The sequence below is a fragment of the Meleagris gallopavo genome, chromosome 7, assembly GCF_905368555.1.
Source record: "Meleagris gallopavo chromosome 7, MGAL_WU_HG_1.1, whole genome shotgun sequence".
Lineage (NCBI taxonomy): Eukaryota > Metazoa > Chordata > Aves > Galliformes > Phasianidae > Meleagris > Meleagris gallopavo.
This window is the reverse complement of record NC_139410.1, coordinates 33,393,480-33,416,794: the sequence shown is the minus strand read 5'-3', so window position 1 is coordinate 33,416,794 and position 23,315 is coordinate 33,393,480. Positions and strand designations below refer to the sequence as shown.

At 39.4% G+C, this 23,315-nt stretch overlaps 1 long non-coding RNA gene across 1 annotated transcript in view; it reads left to right on the top strand.

The window, feature by feature from the left end:
- LOC146544024 (uncharacterized) overlaps window positions 1-23,315 on the top strand; it is a 249,925-nt gene that overhangs the window by 220,568 nt on the left and 6,042 nt on the right. The gene's annotated exons all lie outside the window — the stretch shown is intronic.

The window sequence follows — 23,315 nt, the reverse complement described above, 5'->3', positions numbered from 1 at the left end:
AAAATATATATTAAAAAATAAATAAATGAAGAGGAAAAAAGCCCAGCATTATAGCATATGAGACCTGTGTACCCCAGTACAGTGTGCAGAAGGACTGTCTCACTGAGTACAGATAGTCTCCCCCACTTCATAACCACCTTAAAAGAAAATCATCAGTTCAACTTGTTGACCCTTTAAAGTGTCTGAGACTGACAAAAGTTTCTGGGATGACTTTTTTTCATTAATTCTCCGTACGTTCCTAAAAACATTAAAAATAATTGCAATTGATCACATATTCTGATTGTGATTCTTTTTTTTTTTTTTTTTCCCAGCAAAATAATTTACTTCTGAATATAAACATGAACACTTAGTGATTTCTTTTGGATCTGGCCATATTTTGAACTATTTTGATATCACAGAGGAATGGATCTGTCTCGCTCCCACTCTGTCCCCCCGCACAGCGAGGGAAAAGCAGCAGAAATTTTCAGAGGGAAATACCATTACTTGAAAGCACTGCACTCACTTATGTACTACTTTTTTTTTTTCTTCCCCAAGTTCAAAAGTTCTGAGCGAATGAGGCAGTAAGGAGGGCTTCATATACTTTGCGCAGAACTCCAGGTTGGCAAAGGATGAGAAATGGCCAGGAAGTGGTGGAAAGCAGTGAAGCCAACTTTTATTACAGGCGTATTTTTTCCATACACTAAGGTTCTACTTCCTGGCCAGGCCTCGTTTCTCACTGAAATCTCTCTGCCATCCATATGCATTGAAAATATTGTGTTCCCTGGTTGGTCAGCAGACACAGATTTGTTGGCGCCGGACATGACACAGTCTGGATTGGGTACCTGAGGTCCCACACTGGTGCTGGATTGATGCCCTCTCCGGCTCTAGGCAATGGTAAAGAAAACTCAGCAGTGAATGAGGTGCTCTGGGGCACTTTACCTTTATTTCTGCTTCAACTTTGATAGCCAGGCCCATAAAAGAAGTTCATAACATCACCGCGACTCATCAGTTCAGTATCACTGGCGGTGCAGTCAGCAAGAGGTTTTTGGCTATTTCGCTATTTTACCTCATTAAACCCTTAACTACATCAGCCAAAGCTCACCTCTTCATTTATTTAATGAGCTACTGAGTGTTATTAATAACATAACCCTGGACAGCAAGCAGCAGCTCTCAGCCAGGAGCCCGCTGGCCGTGCTGACCCTGTGGCTTTCCCAGAGGACCGAGACCCTTCTCATGCTTCATTCCACCACTGCAGGTTGCCTGATTTGACCACACGCCCTCCTGCACATCCCCTGCGGGTAACATTTCCCCCCTGCACAGAAACATCTTGTTGGGATTGGACAAACAAAGGATGCTGAGAACACTGGACAAAGATGCAAACCCACTGTCTGTTTTCCACAGAGCCTATTATTTCATGTTCTATTTGCTACTAAACAACCATCAGATAATTTATTTATTTTTTTTACTTATTGCCAAATTCATCCAGGCTTTGACTAAGCAGCTGATGAGTATAAGTGTCAATATCCCCTTACTATCTCCATACTTTACAGCTCTCATTTCCTGAGTGCTGTTAAGTGAAAATCTGCTGTGCTAGAGACAGTAACATGAAGGTAGCATTAATCAGTGCATCTGTCGCCTCTGTAAAGTTTAGAATAAACATATATTTACATCTATATCTCACTATTTGTTTTTAAAATCAGGCATTACTTTTGTTGCATCATTTCCAAACTCACTATTTAGCAGCCTTCCTGCAAGACACAAAATCCATTGTGCAATAATTTCTAGCAGACTGCAGGAGTGTAAAAGTAGACAGTGCTTCCTTCAAAAAATGGAATCATCTTTCGCAGATGTAGATGTGTACTTGTTATGCCAAGATGAGACAGATGTGGCTCTATTCACTCAGGGACAGGTGCGGAGGAAGAAGAGATAAAACATTTGTAGAAAGTGTAAGCAACTGCATTGCTGTTGTTAAATAAATAAACATTCTGCCAAAAAAAAAAAAAGATTTATTTGATTATTTTTTCCAGAATGTTTATTTTAAGCTGCAACTTAGCTGTGATTTATTCAGATTTCTGTTCCTGCGTTGATTTAGATTTATAATATGCGTTCTATATAAAAACATCTGTTTGTATGTAACTGGGGGGAAGGTACCTTGGCACACATGAAGAGCACATATGCACAAGCATACACGCAGTTAGTGTGTAGAAAATAGACATAGAGGTGCACGCACAAAGGTGAAGGGTGGAAAAATATCTTCATTAATTTAATGAGGCTTTGTGCATGTGTGAGAAGAGCTGGGAGAGAGAAGAGAAGCAGATGCTGGTTTGTCTCCTGTGGATTAAGCCAGTTGAAGCTCTGGATTGCAGGACTGAAGTTGGTAACTGTCAAAGAGCCTCATTGGCCTTTGACCAAATGGACACTAACAGGAAAGCTCTGTAACAGTCTTCCTCACCCAGTGGAAAATGTGTGCAATAGTTTGGAGCATATGAAAGAGCTTGGAAAAAAAAGATAACGGGAGCCAACTTTTATCAAGTTTTATCAGTCCAGGAGTGACTGGGGAAGAGGGTCTGCAGGCAGATTGCTGGGGCTGAGGCTTGGGCTCAGTAGAGAGAGGAGGTAGTTCAGTTGTTGATTCACTTGTTAAATATATTGTTGCTTAAGTATATTTGTTGCTTGTGGTTTTTTTTTTGTTGGTTTGATTTGGTTTGGTTCTTTTTTTTGTGTGTTTTCATTGATGTTGTTATTTCTTATTGGCCTTCAGTCCAGTCTCTGCAAATTTGCCATAGAAAGAGCTACACATTGCAGTCTTGTCCTCCAACCATAATAAATCTCTATGCATGGGTGTACACAGCAAATGCTACCACGTGTCCCTTGGAGAGTCCTGTATTTTCTTTATCTTTGAGTGATGGGATTTGACAATGTTTATGGTCCCTTCCAATGCAAGCTATTCTAGAATTCTGTGATCTTGGAGTCATCAATGAGGGTTTTGTGATGAATGGAAGAGCCTAACTTCAGGTCATCAGGATGGAGAGACCTGGTGGGGTTGGGGAGATGTTTGTCCTGGGCTTTTGCTGCATCATTTTGGAGAGCCTGGGCCCATGTATTGCCTGCAAAACAGTTCTTCAAGATAGTGATTGCTAAGATCTGCTTTGTTTATTTGGTGCCCAGCTTTATGTTCATTTGTGGCCAGGTTTGTTAGAGAGGCAGCTTGTAGTGTGCCAAGGACCTTGTTCCTCCCAGGAACAGCAAGTGAGAACGAATGCAGATGAAAAGAGAGGCGTGCCATGAAGCCTGGATGGAGCTGGATTGCTTTTCTCTGAAATATTTAAGTGAGCCAGGGGAGGGAGAAGAGCAGGGATGATAGAGACAGTGATGGAAAGAGGAGTGAAGATCTGCAGCTGTGAGGAGAACTAGGAGGAGGGGGAGCAAAAAAGAAGGATGGTGTGATTTGGGGAAAAAAAAAAAAAAGAAAAAAGAAAAAAGAAAAAGCACAACTGCAAAAGGGTTTGTTTCTGTGTCAGAGCGCGGTGCAGGAAGCACATCTGTAAGTAAAGTCAAGTGACTTTACTATTTCTACAGGCTTGTCAGCTTAAAGGTTTCTTCTTTCTTTCTTTTTTTTTTTTTTTTTTCCTCCTTATTTCTCAGCAGGAGGGGCCAAAAGAAAAATAGCAAGTTTGTTCACCATGTGAGTTTTTTTTTTTTATCCTAGCTGTTATAGCTTGACCAATGAATCCAGCTTAACAAAAATATTTCCCTTTGTAGGATGAACATTCAAAGACTTCACTGGTCTACATCCAAATGTGAGATGCTACTTTGTTTGAATGCCAAGGATTGTACAAAAAAAAAAAACCAAAAACCAGTTACAGAGGGCATAATATTAATTCTCGTGAAGTCTTGAGGAGCAGTCACATACTGCTCAGTGAGACTCAGTGAAATTTCTCTTTTTGCATATTTCCATCACTGTGTGTATGGGTTTTCCATGTGTGTCAACAGGAGTAGGGGAAAGGAGACTTTGAGTTTGCTCCCCAGGGAAGCTGGACATGCAAAGTGTGTTGCAGTGATACTATTACTTCTCCTACATTTATATTTTCTACACCCAAGCACTGATTTGCTCCTTATTTAAGCAACATTTTCTTGATAAATTAAAAAAGCAGCAATAGCCATTACTGCAGGCTATATACAGCCTCTAATATCACTTAAGCATATTACAGAATATAATATCTGGTACTTAACGACTAACTTGCATATGAAAGCTCACATAATGTCTCATAAAACCCTTAAAATGGCTTCAGTTTAAGAGTCTCTTTAAAAAAAAAAACACCTTCAGGGAATATTGTAAATGAAGTAGCACTCCAGCCTTAGAAAAAAAAAAAAAAAATCACACACTTGCAGAAATTTTTAATATAAATTGAACACATTAAAAATTAATTTTGCATGACCATTTCGCATTGCAGTGCCAATGCATAGTTAAGATAAGGCCTTAACTCTTCTTTGTTTAAAGTAACATGGAAACGTGTCTCTCTCTTCGTTATCTGTCTGTAATTAAAATTTTCATTAATCAGAAATTGGAACCCCATCCTCTTTAATGACAGCCCTGGCTGGAGATCAATGAGACCCTACCTGTTTCACTGGGGAAACTTGGTGTAAACTTTCAGCAAGCTCATTAAGAAAAGGCATGACCTTACGATTAGATATGGCTGTGTAGAGCTGCGTGCATGTTTATGTCTTACGTTAGTCAGGGAGAAGAATTTCATTTGCTGGTCTGCTTTATGACACTTTGCTCACAGAAAACTTGTAGATTCTCCAGTGACGTCAATCGTCATCTTTGTAGAACTCATCTGACATAAGTGCTGGCATCAAAGATGTTATACCAAGAAACAGTTTGAAGATATTAGACTTCAGTGGGAAGTACATACAGAAGAGATGTTTACCAATTTTCCTCTTCTTCTGCAGTTTTTTGGTTAGACTCATGGCCATGGTTTTATGAGGAGGAGTTCCCCTGCCAGGTGTGCTGAGCTCTGTGCTCCCTACAAGTGGTGATGACTGCTCTTAATGGCTGAGAAATACCCTAATCTTTGAGATGTCAGTATGTCACAGCAGGCAACAAAATGTTCCCTGGTTGGACTTTGTTGAGAGATTTGCTTCTTTTAATACCCAAAAAGTATGGTAACTTACTTCTTTCTTATGTTATTTACCTGTGGGACTTAAGTTTATAGCCACATTCTGAAAGCTTGTTATGTGCTACAAACGCTTCAGAATATTACAAAATTATAATTCCTGACATTCATCTATGTCAGGGATTAAAATCTTCACAATGTTCATTAATTCCATCGGAGATGTAGAAGCAAAATAATTTGCAATGTGGATTTCATCACTACTATGGCTTCATCACTCCTATGGCTTCTTGGTCAGTAGCACCTAGTTTATATATTTCTCAAGTTAAAATACAGTATTTAGTTCAAACACAGAATCCTTAAGGCTGGAAAAGTCCTCTGCGAGCTGAAGCCCACGTCCAACCAGCCCCACCACGTCCACTGACCACATCCCTCAGTGCCACATCTCCACAATTCTGGAACACCTCCAGGGATGAGGAATCTACCACCTCCCTGGGCTGGCTGTGCCAGTGTCCAACCACTCTTCTAGAGAATAAACATTTCCCACTCAGCTAGCGTATGCGCCTTCAGAAGAAGTGCACAATAGAAGTGCTTCCTCCTCCCTCCCCAGTCACATCTTTAATCTCCCTATGTGTTTTATGCCTGTAGGTTATGAGAACCTATGACGTAGAGTGATAAGGCTGGCGGGCCATCTTCACCACACTTCATAGCTACATGGTCCAACACCTGGGACAAAGGGTGCTGAAAGATTCTGTGGTTTTAATTGACCTCTTCGTCAAACACAGCCATCTACTCTTAGGGCTGATTTCAGGTTGGATGTGCATGTATCTGCAGAACTGCCACAGATGTACATGGCGCAAAGTTCAATGTGAAAATCGTCACGTTGTTCTTTATGGGAAAGATTCTTTCTACTGCAGCACTGCAAGAGAATAAAAAGAAATTATCTTTCACTGCAAGTCAATTTGTGGGACATAATGGCACAATTTAGAAAGGAATATTGCAGACAGTAAGACCACTTGGATTAGAAGTCTTGAATCAGTTTGCAGGGCTATATATTTCTATAGCGTTGTGTTTTGTTGTGTGGTGAATTTAATAAGAGATGTAAATCTAAAAACCACGATGGTATTTCCATAAAATATAAAAGATTCATGTATTATAAATAGATAGGATAAATAAATTATTTATGTGAACGTATATCTGTGTGTGTTGTGTGTATGTAGGCACACATTCACTTTTCTTTTTGAACTAATTAGTGGTGAAGTCATCTATTGTGCATTGCCCTATGACCTGTGCAAGAGCTTTAATGGCATTTCCTGCAAAGAGCTGAAGGTACAGCCTGCTTTGTGCTGAGCTACGACAGCTCCAACTCATTCAGGTGGGAAATACAACAAGCCATGAGCAGAACAAAGCTATCCAAAGTGTCGAGGCAGCCCTGAGCACCACAATGGCAAACCTGAGCCCCAGGCATGACACAGGGGATTGCATGGGCTCCTAACATCACCATTCTAGCAATCGGCTGCATGTTCTTCTGCATCTTTCAGCAGCACCATGACAATATTTTTGCTGCTCTGATTGACAATGTTCCGCACGGTGTGCCAGCTCCCCAAGAGCACGTGCACTGCTCATTAGGATTAAGTCACACAAACTATCTGGTAGGCACTTAAGGCTATAGATTTCTCCTTGGTAACCTGTTCATCTAAAGATATCCAGCTATACAGTCTCCTATTTTTAGGATAGGTGGGACTCGTCTAAATAAAGGCATGAGCAAAACAAAATTGGAGGAGGGCTCCAGAACATTAGAGAAAAATCCTTCAGTTATGTTATTAACTTTTCCACTTTTGCTGCAGAAGTTGTTTCTGTCAATATTTTACTTTAGCTGTGCTGGATGGGAGGAAGGAGCAGGGTCCAAGCAGATGGCTGTCAGCAAACTGATGACGGCAGTTGAGAATTAGTGTCCAAATACAGTATTTAAAACTTGCTACAGTACATAGTTCCCTGCGTACGCATGCCAAAATAAATCTGGTTTGGAGAACCTTTCAGGATCTTTATTTTATTTTTATTTGGAGCTTATTCTATTAAGAACAACTAAGCAGCAGCATACCTTTGCCTTGAAGGAAGGTGACTCCATCAGATATTAGATACAGAACCAGACAGCCCTCCCCAGCATGTCCTCGCTCCAGCTATTGACTATCTAAGCATCTCTAAGTGTTAAGATGAATGATAATTGAGCAATAGCATTAATTTGCACCCATTTTTTCCCCCCTTACTCACTCCCCATACACAGGCACTGTAAAAACCTCTCCTTGTGCCTGCTGCTTTTTTTCTTCCTCCAGGCAGCCCTCCTGTATTAAGGGATGGGTACCATCAGTCTAGGAATATCTGACTTTAAATTTCCAGGATGCTGAGCAAAAAAGTTCCAGCACCCAAAACACCTCTGCTTTTAGCAGACGAGCGGTGCAAAAGGCAGTGGCTATTTTAGCTTTGGGTCTGCGTGTGACTAATATGTTGTTGTAGATACCTGGCTGCAGTGAGGTCAGAGCAGGGGCAAGCTGTCTCTTCTGCAGTGAATTAGAGGCTTACATTCATTATCTACCAATACCTCATTAAAACAGCTTTAATGTGGTGAACATTTGATGGTAGACAAAAGCTTTAATCTTGCAAATATCAAACACACCTGTGTTACATTTCCTCTTGCGAGCAGTTAGCAGAAACAGGTTAACAAGCTATTTTAACTCCTTAATCTGCTGAATTTGCGTGGAAACCAGACTTTCACCAGTCACCTGTGTTTGAACTCAAAAAAAAAAAAAAAAGCAGCCCGCTAACACCCCTAATTTATCAAGCTCTTTTTTCAGACTCTGACTGCTCTAGACACTTTTAATCATCTGTTTAATTTTGCACCTTTTTTTTTATCCTGATATATTATATGCAGGTTATACTTAAGGCCCAGATTTGCCCTATTTTTCTTCCTCATCTGACCTAGATTCAAATTTACACACTGTGAAATAGCTAATAAATCCCCATTAAGGTTGTAAAAGGTGAAGGTTCAACCAATGTGCAAGTCATCAAGTTCTAATGTAAAACTGAATGAGCCTTGATATTAGCAGCAGCCTCAAAAAGTGAGGCTGAAAGGCTCTACAGGTTTCCAGCTTTTTTTTTTATGGGAGGCCATGCTTAAATCACCTAATCCGAGACAGCTCTGCTAAGCCTATGCAACAACAGTGACAACAACAGACTCAATAACAGCAAGGGAAAAATAACGGCCGTCTCCGAACATGGGATGCTGGTGATTTTAATTTGTACCACCAACACACTTTTTATTTTCCAGGCATTCCATATATTTTACTGCAAGTAAATACAGTTTAATAAATATTTCCTAATAAATACTACAACCTCTAAATACAAACATTCATGCAAAGCCGTCATAAAACTCTTCTTTTGTGTGTCAATCCATGTTTCTGAGACAGAGGTGTTTTTAGTCTGTTGCTGGAGGCTCAGAAAAGTACTTTGTCAGTCCAACTTTTCTGTCTTACTAGCCATAGAAAGTATTACAATGATTTACAGAGACATGCTGAAAGTAAATTATGTTGTAAACGCCTGTCCCTCGGGTCGACAAAGAATCACAGGGAAAAAATGCAAAAAGTTTGAAATTCCCAACAGCAAAGGTTGACAGGAAAATATGGTGTTGTTTTTCTGTGAGTAAAAGTAACTTTTATGTTGTGTTTTCCCATGAGAAATTATAAACTTTCAAAGGAATTTTAGTCTCTTGTATGCACACATAAGAGCAATTTATCTGGTACTGCCCCAGTGAAAACACTGTTAAGACTTTAAAGCTGTTAGAACTATGGCTGAACTTCATCTAGACTGCTACTACTTATTTGTTCTTGCTGCCTCTTCTTGTCAAAACATTTACTCAGACTTCGAAGAGTTGCAAGTTGGCAACGTGTTAATAATATTAGAATGCATTTGTGTCGGCCATGTGGCTGCAATATTTGAGTAAATTCATCACTTATTTAATGAATAATGAATTCACGAGAGTAGCTATGGAGACGTAGAACCATATGTAGTAAATTAAATGGGAACTTGTCAACGTACAGTAACAGCGAATGTCACCAAAGTAGTTTTGTCTGTTTTATAGCAGCAGTGATGGACTTACATTGAGATTGGTGTGTGTACTTTCCTTACTACGTATAGTTCAGTCACATTTTTTCACACCTAAGTTGTAACAGTGATTTCCAACAGGTGTGACGACAAAGTGAGAATTTACACAAGTTTCTCTTTGGTAGCAAAGGAGGAAGAATTTCAAGATATTCAGCCTGCAAGTAATTAACATTTTGAAAAGATAGTTACAGAACTGCAGCGGTGAATGAATATTACTCAGATTTGTTCTCAGCTGCCCTAGAACACAGTGAAAACTCCAGACATCAAGGATGTCTTCCAAGACAATCAGCAGGGAAAAATCAGGCCTACAGAAGAGCAACAGCTCTGCAAGAAATTAATAGGAAATTATGAAAATAGGGTGGTGAATAATTTCAGAAAGTTGGGCCCACATTTCAGTTTGTATTCAGAGCTGTTAGCAGTTTTTTGGACATCACGTCAGGTCTCACTGGTGCTGTGTGCCCCATTTGCAATGTTCAGTGGTTAGCAGTACATCTAAGAGTTGGAGGGAGTTTCCAGTTGGGGAGTTAAGGAGGGATTTCAGGTTGGCTGATTTTCAGCTTCCAACTCTGACAGTATCTAAAGATCTGAGAGAATCCACATTCATAGGCTCCATCAACAAAGTGGTGAAAAAAAAAAAAAAAACAATGTGTGTGTGACTGCATTCATAGAGCTCTAGGTTTGGAGCTGTGTAATGCTAGCAAGCATACCATATTTGCGTGCATGGCTAAGTTTTACTAACCTGGAAAATATTTATGGTGCAACCTCAGTAGCTGTAGAATCTTGCAGAGTTGACCAGGCAACTTCATATTCTGTGCTGAGGTTCTACTTTTGGTGTAGAAAGAGAGAAATTCCTGTTGATGCAGCCAATGAATGTTTGTGTTTATAAGTAGGCATAGCTTCACTGCAATCAGAAAGAATAAATAGCATCACAGTACCATATAAAACACAGACACTCTGCTCCTGACGGTCCAAAGGCAGGACAGGAAATAGTCTTTAAGAAACGAAAGCAGAGCTCACATAGACTGGAAATACCTTCATTTTAAATGTATTAGAATCATAGAATGATCCTTTTCAACCCAGGCCACAATGCTCATCTTGCTCCAACCCCCCTGCTATGTGCAAGGTCGCCAACCAGCAGACCAGGCTGCCCAGAGCCACATCCAGCCTGGCCTTGAATGCCTCCAGGGATGGGGCATCCACAGCCCCCTTGGGCAACCTGTTTATATCTAACCTAAACCTCCCCTGTCTCAGTTTAAAACCATTCCCCTTTGTCCTGTCACTATCCACCCTCATAAACAGCCATAAGAAGCTGTTAGAAGACTACAGCCAGCAAATATCTAGCTTGTAATGTGTTCTGCTTAGCACATCCTTGAGGCTGCAGAAATTTTAAATGCTCTAAAAACCCAGAGATGTTTCCAGCCATGGAGAGTTCCAATCTTGTCTCTTTTCAGGCATAAGACTCTCCAACAAGTAGTTCCTGAAGAGCTAGTTTGTGCCACTGAACCCAGTGAGACTGCTGTCATGACTGTATTATCCATCCACTGCCCCTCTGTGCGCAGTAACCCAGACCTCATCCTCCTAAAGACGCAAGTCAGGCAATGGATCCATTTTTATGGATAGCTCCTGGGATCTTCCTCCTAAGATTCATTACAATGTAATTTCAAGGACCCGTGTCACACCTACAAAACTTTCCCTTTATTTTCTCAGCTGTTGAGTTGTGTTACATCTCCTCATGTCACGTCACGTTGAATAGCATAACTGCCTTCAGAAGTGACGGGATAGAGCATGACTTAATGTGTTTTGAATGATGTGACACTATGTGACATATGTCATAAAATCATTGTCACCCATCAAAAACAGTGACAGATCAAATTCAAACAAATCTTACTATATACTTTTAGTGGCTACCCAATCAAGTAAAAACAAGTATTTCAAATTGTGAGCCAAAAGCGTGGGAGCGTGACTCATTTTCGGTCAGTCCTTATATGCTTAACTTCTTGTTTTACATTTCTTCCACATTTCTTCACAGTGTTTTATCCTTTCAGTGGGGAGGAAACTTGTCTAGTTCATTTATATTATTCAAATACTGTTCATATTTGTCAGTCCATTATTTCTAAAAAGGTTTTGTAGTTGTTCCCATGAATCATCTCCATTTACCTTATCTTTCCCGATGCCTTTGAGTTATTACTGTGTTATGGAAGTAGCAATATTGTGGAAAAGGTTGAATTTGTCATCCTGCAATGCAGCAAACGGAACTATCAAGGAAAAGGAAACAATTTTCTGTAATTCTACATCTGACGAATACAGTATCTATTCAAAAATACCAAACTAGTTTATTTCCACCCTACAGATCTACTCATTGAATATTAATAACAAGAGATGTAAGACAGGAGGGAGAAAATTAAAAATAGCTTTGCAAATGAATTGCTTCATCTTCAGACATCTCCCATCTTCAGTATGGGAATAAGCCCAAACAGCTTTTCAAGACTGGAGTTGGGACAACTGGCAATATCCAGCAAGTAATATCAATGTATTACCATTGCACTACCTGAAGAGTCAAAGACTGAAGCTTTTCAGGGGGGAAAGGCATCATCATATAGTGAAGGGATGTGAAAGATTGTGTGGGTGCCATCCGCCGTTGTGATCACATAAGGGAACCCTGAAATGTCATAAAATTCCACTTTGATCTGTTGTCACTACTGTTGGTAGTATGGAAAATTAACACATTTAATTAACTGCCTGACCAAAGCAGCTGTTACCTTACATAAAACCTTAAACACCAATACCCAATATATCCCGCTAGGTGTTTGAATGTGCCAGTGGCGTAAGACTGATTATATTTTTACTGAATGACACAGCACGATTCCTCTCCCAACACATTCAAGTCAAGATCTTCTTTAAATTCTTCACGGAGCCCATTGATGCTCCAGCCCAAGTTGCTTAATAATGCTGTTGTTCAGCCAACAAGATAAACCACACATCAAAACGTGTCTGGGCCAAACCTGTTCCTTTAGCTGCTTTTGTTCTACAAGCGTTCCTGCTACCTACACCGTGGATACATTTGGCTTGTGATTCCCACCACTATAGTAGAAGTACTATTTTATTTACATTCAATTTCTGTCATTTATGGCAGATGGTTACTTGCCCTAAATTTTTAAAAATTATCTTGGCTGCAGAATTTCAAATTACAAGCAAACTATCCAAATCAGAGGCAACTTGAAGTTCAGTTATTTTCACCAAAGTTATTTTTGTAACAGTGCTCACCCTGTGCATGCAAGTCTGCACACATGCAAACATCACATTTTTATACATAGTTTTCTGATGCTTGGAAGTACTTTTCTGTTCTCCATTTCTCTGTGTATAGGTTTCTATATTTGTATGTAAGTATATATAAAGTAAGCCTTTTCCACATACATGAAATATTTATGAGTTATTATGTTATTTCATTAATGAGAAGGATATCCTGCACATAGCGGAACGCTTTCTAAATGTCATTGTCAAGTTATAAATCAAGTTTTGAAATACAGTAACCTCTGGACATGGAGAATTCTCTCTCTTAGTACTTTTACTACTGATTAACTCTCCATTCCCCTTTTGTAGTAATTGAACAGATCAGTATGATGGGAAACAGAGGTACAACAATGAAGGATCGACACAATATAAAAGTGCTGTAAAGAAAGGGAAGAAGATCTCTCACCTGTATCAGAAGATTCCAGGTTCACAGAGGAAAGGTCCACCAGGGAGGGATCTCTAGAATGAGATCCTTCCCCAGCTGCAGTCAGCCCTTAAATGGGGTCTAAGAGAGGTGGAGCCAGGCTGCACCTCTTGCAGTCATACAGGTGAATTGTCTTCACCTGTGCTCCCAGGGCTGACTGGTCCTTTTCCCAGGTGCTCAAATCAGTGGTTCAGGCTGTGACTCAGCAGTTTTCTATTACACTTTTCTATGCTGCAATAGCCACGATGTGTTGTAGCAAGCTAAGAGTGTACACTGTGCACGGAAGAGGGCAGTTTCTCAGCCAGAAACAAAGTGGCACAGCCTCACCAATTTCAGAAGAGATATTCAGGCTTAATATGTGGCCATTCAATAATATCTAACTTGCGTAAAGCATTTTCTTCCACAGGTTTCAAATCATTGCAAGAGAAATAGACCCCAGTCCTGCAAACATTTATGTGTGCGTAACTGTGCATAGGGGAATAATCCCATTAAATCAATGGGATTACTCGTGTGCATAAAGTTAAGCATGTGTGTAAGTGCTTGCTGGAGCTGGGCCTGAGAGAAATGACAGGGTTTTTGAGCCACTCGTACAGCGGATGTGAATGTTCCTATTCTGGTTGTGTAGCTTCAAACACTCCTCTCGAAGTCAAGTGATATTTGTGAAGGAAAAAATTGCCCTTTTTTCCATCAACTCAGGACATTTTAAGAATCTGTAAACAATCTACTGTCATAACACAAGCACAGCTTATAAAGAGGTCTCAATAAAGCTGAACAAATCAGTTATGGGCTGAATTCACTGACAGTTTGGGTGCCTACAAGATCTTATGACGTATCCTTTTGTCTTTGCAAGTTTATATAAATGGACTTGAATCTAAAGGTCGTAAACTATGTGTACATGTGAATCATGCTTTATTTTTTGATAATCTTGATAGTCAAATGGAAGTATGATTCAAAACTAAAAGAAGCAAACAAATAGAAATAGCAATTATGAAATCAGGGGGGAAAAAAGCAGTCCTGTTTGTACATAAAGAGAAACCAATTCAGCCTAAGTCAAGGGACACAGAAGTTCGCTGTGTAGGCAGGAGATGACTGAGTCAGAAATATTTTGGGAAAAGAGCAAAGATGGTAGAGAATGCAATGCTGTGCCTAAAAAGTCCTGTTATCCATCCAGGGAACAGCTAAGGACTTAGAAACAGAAACGAGGAGAACTTCTTATCTATAGTTTCTCTTTCAAAGAATCATAGAATGGTTTGGGTTAGAAGGGCCCTCAAGGATAATCTAGTTCCAATCACCTGCCTCAATTCTCAACCAGAATTTAAACACTTCAGTTCTTAGGGCTGGTCAGAGGTAGATAAACCCATGCAAGGATGTATCTGCACATCACATTCATAGCTCCATAACTGTTACATACTAGGTGAGTATCCCCCAGAGATCAAGAACAGGTGATTAAAGCTGGAGAAATTCAATTTATCCTTTCACTACTTTGTTGAATAAACCAATGATTTACAGTATATTGACTCAGACCCTCGTGCTGCAGAGTAGACCCTTGAAAACAGCCAGTCTTTGAAATAAACACACAAATATTAATATATAAATTACTAGTATTAAATATCAAATACAAGCATATATGAAATAGCAAATGTGAGTAAGTGACAGTATAAAGCATAGGGACTAGAATTAGCCTGACCCCTATGTATTACAGACATAAAAGTAGAAAATTGTGTGTGGTCTTCCTCTGATGCTATACTCAGGATTTTTATTGCAAACACCTTTCTTTAAACACCCATTCAACATGCATCCATCTGTCAGGCGATGTTTTCCACAGCAGTGTTAATGTGCATGTGCCCCCATTCACTTTGGTAGTTCACACCTTTAACTAGGGCTGGAGCCAGAGTGAAATAAATAGGCTTCCACAGTTTGAGTATGAAAGGCCCAAAAACGTGAGAGACGCTCCATCAAAAAGAAGGAATAAAACCAAAAACAAAGGACTGAGGAAGGACAGAAGGCAGGTTTGAAAGGCAGTGGGCTTTAAAACCCTTCTTGTAGATATCTCTTCCAGAAAGTAAGAATGACTAATAGCTCAGAAGCAGAATACAAAGTAGTACCCAATGAACACGTGCATTGGCTGAAAGGAGAACCCTTTGTTAAGCTCACAAGCAGATGCTGTACCTTAGCTTGTTTAAAAGACTTCTGGTTTTAGACTGCTTGTCCAGAAAGGCTTAAGAAGACTTCTGCTTAAAAAGACTTCAGTTAGTTTTAGCAAGAGCTCCTCAAAGAACGCATCAGTCTGAGCTCTAAGTTTCCCTACAGCATTTTACCTTTCTTCTTCAGAAAAAAAAATAAATCAGTGAGATATGAAACTTGAAAAAATACACTATGAAAGTTACCGCCTTAATGAAATATTAAAAATGCATCAGGAATACAGTTCTGGCATTAAAAATAAACAATAACATTTCCTCCTAGTTACGGTTCACTTCAATTCTTTAAAAATTAATTATTACCTCTTTAAATATTTGATTAAATTAGATTTGGGTGGGTTATCGCTATCCACAAAATACATGTTGTTGTGTATAAATTTGCTTTCTTCAGTTTCTGACATGTATGGGCGTGTTGTATGGCTGTATGATTATTAGAAAACTAAATCCAACGGCTCTGTTTTGGCAGTTTGCAAAACATATACTACAAAGTATGCACTGAATCCTGTCACTTTGGATGAAAACACAGTATTATGTTAGAAATCTCTAATAAAAGAGGAAAAGTAAAGCAGCAAAATTACATTATGCTTGGGACTTTCACATCATATCTTATCACGTTGGTATATCTCACGTGGTAGAAAGGCCACATTATTTTTAATAATGGTTAATTAGGATTTGGGGGATAATAGCCTAGAAATCATAAGAAATTGCTAGACACATAAAGCCTATTCTGCTCTCAGTGCATGAGGATTTATAACTACGTAGATAGCAAGGAGAGAATAAACCCTGTAGCATGTCCTAGGAGAGGTAAGACAATTATTTCTCAAGTATTTTGATAAAAGCAAATTAGTATGTCCGACTGGATAAATAAGAAATGCTGTTGGGTGACTGCAGTGGCTGATATAGAGTTATAAAATATTAAATTAAGTGAAACATATATATTATAAAGGTAGTCTGCAATGATAATAATAACAATAAATCTTTCTTTTCTCTCCTTTTGCCTATATTTTACACGGAAATTCAGGGTTACTGGGATGATGGCTTGGCAGTCCAGTACCCCTTTATGACCAAACAACCAAACAACGGCAAAAGGTTTCTCAGTCATTTTCCTTTTTTCTTGCTGGAGGAGAGGACTTTAGAATTAAGATTGTCAGTCCTTGGCCTCCATACCAGTATTGCTAACAAGAAAACACAGAGGGAAAGGGTTTTTCTTGGCAATGGGGATGAGGACGTGTACCAGCAAAGAGCAGTGTTGCGACTCAGTTCAATCTGCCTGGATCAGAGAGGAGTCAGCAGGGATTTTGGTTGTAACAGACCCAAACTAAGTTTAAACACGTGATGTAGGAGATAAAAAAAGATTCAATGCGACATGTGCTAATACCTCAGTAACCCAAATTTTACTCATTAAACTTCCCTTTGTAAAGATAAATTATGCATAAGCTTCATTTTAGGAGGTTTAGGTTAGATATTAGGAGGAAGTTTTTCACCCAGAGGGTGGTGAGGCACTGGAACAGGTTGCCCAAGGAGGCTGTGGATGCCCCATCCCTGCAGGCATTCAAGGCCAGGCTGGATGTGGCTCTGGGCAGCCTGGTCTGGTGATCAGCGACCCTGCACATAGCAGGGGGTTGGCACTGGTTGAGCATTGTGGTCCTTTTCAGCCCAGGCCATTCTATGATTCATAACTGAAACAGCCAAAAAGGTGCATGTTTTCAGAAAAATCAGCTGAAGCGAAACTTTACCTGAAACCGAAAGTTCTTTCTGTTCTGTGCTTCTTCAAGAGAGAAATGACTGAGTTATAGAACCAAACAGAAAACAAGAATGTTTGTCTTTGGGGAATGTAAATTCTTTTTTCAACTACATTGAGAATACCCAACTTAATCCTGGGGAAGCCAAAATTAAAAAAAAAAAAAAAAAAATCTTTAAAATTAATATCACTATATCACAATACCAACATCTGGCTCCTGACATTATACGTGTTGGATGGCTGCTTAGAAATGGTAATTGACTTTGTAGTAAAAATAAAGAGTAGGTGTCTTCAGACAAGTGTTCCACATCCTTCATTGAGATCCCATTGGTTATGCAGAGTTCAGACTTCAGTGTATAAATGCCTGTTGAATTGGTACAGTGGATAGGATTTCATGTCACAATATGCATCCTCTCATTCATTAAAATGCACAAGTAAACACTGCCACTTCTCCTTTGTAGGAGAGTGCCTATCAGAATATATACTTTATGCCATATACATCTGATAGCAACTCAGCTTCATTCACTGCTTCAAACAGCTTTACATTGTACTTACTTTTTCAAACTGAGATGCCTAACTTTGTAGAAAGAGTGAGCTTTTGGCATGAAATGCACCCATCTATCCAAGCAGCACAGTCTTCTCAGCCTAAAATAGATCTAGAGTGGACTGAAGAGGCTGCACAAGGCATTCATCTGCCCTTTGCTGTGAAGTAGAGACACCCAAATAATAACAGCAAAATCCGGAGGAATATCAACCATCTTGTGGAGAATGAGAAAGAAAGTGGCTGGAAAACCAGCCTGCAGATTGAACTCTCTTCCTGCTTCAGAGCCATCCTTAGGTGCTTCAGTTCAACAGCTATATACAGCTCTGAAGCACTCAGAGTCGTAGGGAAGGAAGCTGGGCACGGGCAACAGCAAAGGAAAATAGTTTTCTCATTATATATGTAATAATCTGAGCTTCATTTGCATACTTTGATTTTCCTGTTCGGTAAAGTTTGGCCCCTGAGACACTCAGGTTCACTTGAGGGGCATTGAGAAATAGCACAGAGAGGCAGTGGGGAGAGCTGGCCTACAGCCGAGGAACCTGCCCAAAATTGGAAATAAGTTGTTCTTGTTTTTTTGGGGGAAAAAAAGGAAAAAAAAAAGAAAAAAAGAAAAAAAAAGACAGCTTTGGATGGGAAGGCTGTTTCCACAGCCAAGAGGAATTATTTGAGTTGGCTAATGTAACATGGCCAGTTGAGCCTTTGCCTTTCATATCCTTACTTGCCTGCCTCCCTTCTCCTCAGGGCAGTCTGAAGGAAGGGAAGGAACAGACAGATGTTCCTGGCCTGTGCTTCTGGGTTGTGAGAGCAAATCCAAGAGATTTGTCACTCTCCAGAGGCACCCAGGTGGGAACTGGGACTCACTGCTGGGTCATGAGGGTCTCGTTGTCAAACTGGGAAGTTGTCGATGAAAGCCCAGAACTTTTCCAACTGCAAAATAAATGGGAAAAATAAAATAAATAAATAAATAAATAATGATAATAATAATAAAAAACAGATTTATGTGAAGGGAGGAAGGTATTCATCTTCTCTGCCACTTCTGTTGCTTTTTGTTGCCCTTAGAAAGGCAGGCTGGTCCAAACAAGAAGGCGGTGGCTTCTGGCTATTCCTCTTCTTCTCTTCTTAAGGTAAAAGAATTAAAAGAGAAAGGAGCTCTAAAAAATAATTTTTAGTCAGTTTTCACAAAAGACTAGGATCCTGTCCTGCAAACCCCAAATGGGATGCCAGGCAGGTCCCTAAGGGATACCAATGTTTCAGTGGCCCAGTGTCATTGGAGGCTTGGGTTAATGGAATAGTAGGCAACAAGTTGGCATCAGTTTGTGCTGGCCTGTTGGGTCTGTCTTCTGCTGCCCAAGAATACTTATATCCACATAGTAATGATGAAGATTCATTTGTAATAATGAAAACCTCATAAATTTTGGCGTGACTTATTCACTCAAACCACGCAGACCATGCAAGATAAAGTCAAATCATACAGTCTAATGAAAAGTAGGTACTGGCATTATTCCATCTATCATAGAACTGTCCTCAGACTGGAAATAAAAGGTCATAGCATTCTATTCCTCAAGAGTAAGTACCAGTACTTAAGGAAAAGGAAATTAATTGTTTAGTTTTGATATGTGATATCTAAGCTATAGGTCATTCACAGAGAGACATCTTTCCAATTTTTAGGGGACAGTGCAAAGTTGAATGTGCTTGGGAACCATCAGCAAATATAACTAGCTACAAAACATGAATATGGTTGGCATTAATGGCTCAGGATAGAGCAGATTCTGAATTTTTTTTCCTCCACCTATCCTCTCTTCCTCTTGTCATGTGAAGCACACTTCCAGCCTAAACACATCAAATAATTCCTCTTTGATTGTCTCATTGCAGCTCACATGTCCTTCATTCTCACACAGTATTTAAAATCACAACATAATTCAGTTTTTGTAGGAACACTTTTACTCCCCTATATTCATCCCAGAGAAGGAGGAATTATTTAATGATTTTCTTTTTCTTGCAATTCTCATTCTCATGCCTTCTTCCCTCTGCAGTGACAGTCAGTCTTCCTCTGATATACTCAAAAAAAGAATAAATGATAACATGTTTCTGTTGCTGCTGTATTTCCTCATTATTGATACATCTCCTTTATAGAGCTGTTCTTCCTTTGGACCTCTTTTTCAAACGGTGCTATCCACAGGTTATATTCAAGAGCAAAAACATAGTTAAGACATCAGACCTTAAAGTCACCAGTCTTTAATAGGATTGCAGAAAAGAAATTGTGTTTAATGATAAATGAGACTTAGGCCATTTAAAAACGTGAAAAAGGTAAAAAAGGTCTATTTGTGCAATAATTCTGCATGGGTCATACCCCATGATGTTGAAGAGGTTTTCTGTCTTACGTATTCCCAAATGAAGTTAATGTATTCACTTGAATCTCCATGCTTGCTGTCCCTTCTGTCCTTTCAGCAGAATCTCCTCCTCCACTTCCCCATCACCAAATCTAATCTCAGTTATTTCTGCTTCTCCTCCATCAAGCACACAAATCCAAAGCCCATCCACAACCTCAAGTCTCCAAAACCAATGAGAAGACCTTTCTTTGTTCTAAGGATTAGAGTATTTTAGCATTTATTTTTTAATCTATTTTTGTACGCATGAACTTTGGAGCTCTTGTTGGGATATCACTCAGCGCTATAATTAATTACCTTGTTTACTTTATGCAGAAATTTCCTTTTATTGGATAGTAGTAGTCAGCAATTGGAAGTGAACTCGGAGATCTAACTTGGTGTCTTCTGGAAGTGATCTAACTGTTGGATCAGTGTGTCCCTGGCACATTTGTAGAACAAATTCATATGTCGGTTTCCACAAAGTACTGGTAGTGTCTCAGCTTGCCAGCTCTTCCGTTCTCCTGCAAATGAAACAAAATTCGAACTTTAAATCCAGCCTCTGCAGCCTGTTCCAAGATTGAAATTCAAATGCACGGATCAGAGGCCACCTCTTTAACCTTAGTTTTGGTTAATCAAGAGCTTAGATGGACGCGCTTTTTTAGATACGAATTGGTATTGTGGGAACCTGACAAAATCATATTATTTTGAAAATTTTCAAATGTGTCAGTGATGTTTTGAGAAGTGTTGATCTCTTGTGGTTTCCATAATTTAAAACACCTTCTGGATCAGGTAAACTCAACAGACTGGCACACCCAGTTGAGCCAAGTTTTCACACTTTATGTCTTATATACTGAATAAAGAGAAAAAAACGAAAATGTTCAAACCAGATTTGCTTAGCAAGCCCCACATTCATTGCTGTATTGCCTGCAGAAACTTCGCCAGAAACAGTGGAACAGCAGTTTTCTTTTAATCGAGCCCTTAATTTGCATCCTGTAAAGGGTTTCAGATTTTGACTGATCTGAAAGCCCTGCCCCAACAGGGCTGATATAAGATATTTCACAGAGTATTATAAATAATATTTTAAAACTCACATAAATGAGGTCTCTGAGCATTTTTTTTCCTGAAAAATTTTACTATATTTATGAAAATTTAAATATGCCTCTTGAGAACCAAAACCATCACAGCAAAGAAAACAACAGGACCAGACACGAGAGCACTTGTATTCTGAGCACAAAGACATTTTAAAAGAAGACAAAGCCTGACATTTGCCCCATTTTTAGGTGAACAAAAATACATAAATAAATTACTAAATAGGCTTATTACAGAGTCATTCTGCTTTTTCATATACCTACAGCGAAAATGAATCATATTTTAATGCAGGAAAACCAGGTGACAACATATTTGAATTCTGTATAAGATAATGAGCTGTATTTTCATTTGAGATGTGTCAAAATAAAATACCACTGGGAGAAAGTGTGTCTTACTGAATCCTTTATAATAGGCAACATAACCAGCAATGTGTGAAACCAGAGAAATTCAAAACCACATACTAAGAATCACCTTTAAAAGGTGGCAGGAATCTTTTAATTCTTTCCAGCTCTTCTTTTTGGAATAGATCACAGAGAGGAGAACCCTCACAAAAATTTTGGGGTTCACCATGGGAACAATTCTTCAATGGCAGATATTGATATTTTTGTTAATGAAATGCCCACCTGATGGTACAAACCCTGAGCTGAGCTGTCGGAGATTTGGACTGTGCACAAACAGACAGACCTTGAAACTCGCTCTAATAAAACCAACAGTTTTCTTTTCCTCTGTTTAGTTATTTCAATCACTGCCGAGTCTACATGGCAAAAGAAAAAAAAAAAAAAAGACAAAAAAAAAAGACAAAAAGGGTTCTTTTTCGTGTATAAACATATAAATGAATGAGACACGAACATGCCTCACTGCTCTTTCCAAGGTGGATAAATGACCATCTTATGTCACTCTGAAATGGAAAAGTCCTAGGTACCTACAAAGTCACAGAATGGCTTAGGTTCAGAAAACCTTAAAGATCATTCAGTTCCAGCCTCTGCCTTGGAAGGGACACCTCCCACCAAACCATACCGCTCAGGGCACCATCCAACCTGGCCTTGAGCACCTCCTAGTATAGGGCACCCAAAGCTTCTCTGGGCCACCTATGCCAGGGCCTTGCTATCCTCTGAATATACAATTTCCTCCTTACATCTGATCTAAAATTACCTTCTTTCAGTTTAAAACCGTTACTCCTGATAAAATGTTTCCACATGTATTATAAACCCCCTGTAAGTACTGAAAGTTTTCCTTCTCTTTTGACATGAGTCTGTTTAGAGGAAAAAAAAAAAAAAAAAAAGGGCAGGCCTTGGACACAGACTGTGTTGCCTTGCAGCATTGCACTGCCCTCCCTCAACGGCAACCTCACATCATGTTAGAGATGTTCCATCACCCTCCTGCACTGCTCATCTCTCTCCAAACTCAGATGGGTGACAGATGCTTTTTCCCCTCCACCCCATTTTTTTCAACAGGATAAAAATAAGTGATTTGAAGGAGTCTTTCTCTAGTACCCAACCAGCTAGCCTTGCCTAATATTTGCAGTCTAAATAATCGCCATATGTGGCAGTGGAATACAAGTTTGTGGGCTTTTTATTTATTTATTTATTTATTTATTTTTAATAGAAGTTAATCCAGCTTTGAGCTGGATTAATTCCCAATGAGGCTTGGGGACAGACAGCTGTTTCTGTTCTTTTGCATGGGAGTATTGCCCTCAAAAATCCACCTATGCTGATCAGCTTCCCTGATGCGCACAAGTTATGCCTATTTTTGAACTCTTGGTCACATTCAGGGGCAGCACTGCAATAATCTCTGCTTCTCCGAAAAATAAATAATAGGAAAACATAAAAAGTTACGACATTTGGAAATCTTTTGTTGACTATTTAGCCATGGAATAAGAAAGGCTGCAAAGCTCCCATCTCATCTGGAGAGTTGGGAAGGAGGAATATTTGCAAAGGAGACACTGGACAGGAAAATCAGTCTGTAAGGGAACAGCAGAGCCAGATAAATCCTGTGCTGATTCTTAAGACTGAAATCGCACAGAAACATTTTTAAGGAAACAAGCCTTAGAGTGCTTATTTACCCTGCAGCAAGCAACAAGCATTGGTGAAAATAGCAACAGGAAAGAAGAGGGGCAAAAGACTAAACCAGATAATATTCTGAACAAGTAACTTGCATTTTCCAACTTGCTAGTACTAAAAATTGGGCGACTGCTCTACCAGAGTTACACATGCTTTCGTATTATTCTTTGGCCTGAGTACTCTCCAAACCATATCTTCATCCAAGCAAATTATATTTTGCCCAACAGACATGGAGGGTGTATAGTATCCAATCAGCTAAATTTGGTCAGAGAATGTTATTTCCAAAGTAAGGCTAAAAATCATACCTGAGGCTTGAAGGTAGAAGCATTTGCTTGGCAAGATTTAAATATC